Raw genomic sequence first — 1059 nt, 5'->3', positions numbered from 1 at the left:
TGAATTGCAGACTTGGTAAGCAAACTATATGTTATTTCTCCTAGTTTTTAGATTTATCCTCATTATCATGTTGTCTAAATAATTCCCCAAATATTGTCATGTTTCCAAAGTTCTGCACAAGCTTCTAATTTTTCCTTTATTTTCTTGTTCTGTTTGTAAATTGTTTGATGATGCTGTTCAGCTGTCTTGTTCAACTTTTAATTGACTGCGTGCTCATTTCACATACGCTTTCTTCTGTCAGAAATATTTTTTTAAACTCATTCTAAGATGTTAAAATGAGATCAGTCCTAGCTTGAATCTGTGTTAGCTTCATTAACACTTTCTTCAGTTTGGTGAAGTGTGCTCACAGTTTGTGGTCAGTTTCTAGTAGTTATGCATTTTAATCCGAGTCAAGCTTCAGCTTGTCATCTCCATGGTGCTTTCAGGTGTTTGTCTAGAAATGCTTTATGTGCTGTCTTTGTTCAAATGCTCAGCTATCGCACAGGATTTTTTTCATACTGTTGTTTTGCTGTTTGCTTTACCTACAAAGAGCTGTGTTACCAAAGTAAATGTAAGTAAATTTTGTGACTTACTCTTAATTTCTGTATTCTACGAAGAATTCTTCCCCTCAAGTTGTTTTTTTTGCAGGGTTATATGAGTACATTGTAGTTGGGAGTTGCTAAGGAGCCCAAAAGCTAGAGGAGACTTCAAGGATGTTTTTGAAGCCTATACTCTTTTCCTACCATGTTACAGTGTGTATCTTGAGCTCCTGTCTTTTGCAAATTCCCAGCTAGCTGGAAAGCTGTGTGTATGATCTCATAGCTGAACTTCTTCACTGACTGAAATAATTTGGTTCTGGGATTGTTGTCTTTATTGCATGTGTTTTTAGGCTGAATGACAGCTTAGTCTGGTGCGGGGGTTTTCATAATATTCTATTAAAATGGAGAAGTTGGACTGTCCTTGTTCTAAATGTGAATGTCCTATCCTCATAAACTACAATTTGAAACTGTCCAAAAATGAAGTGTTTGTTTGTTTGTTTTGTAATGTTAGACTTTCCCCAAAAGGGGATGATGTCTGTCA

The sequence above is a fragment of the Antrostomus carolinensis genome, unplaced genomic scaffold (genome assembly GCF_000700745.2).
Source record: "Antrostomus carolinensis isolate BGI_N321 unplaced genomic scaffold, ASM70074v2 scaffold43770, whole genome shotgun sequence".
Taxonomy (NCBI): Eukaryota; Metazoa; Chordata; class Aves; order Caprimulgiformes; family Caprimulgidae; genus Antrostomus; species Antrostomus carolinensis.
Note: the sequence above shows the minus strand (reverse complement) of the source record.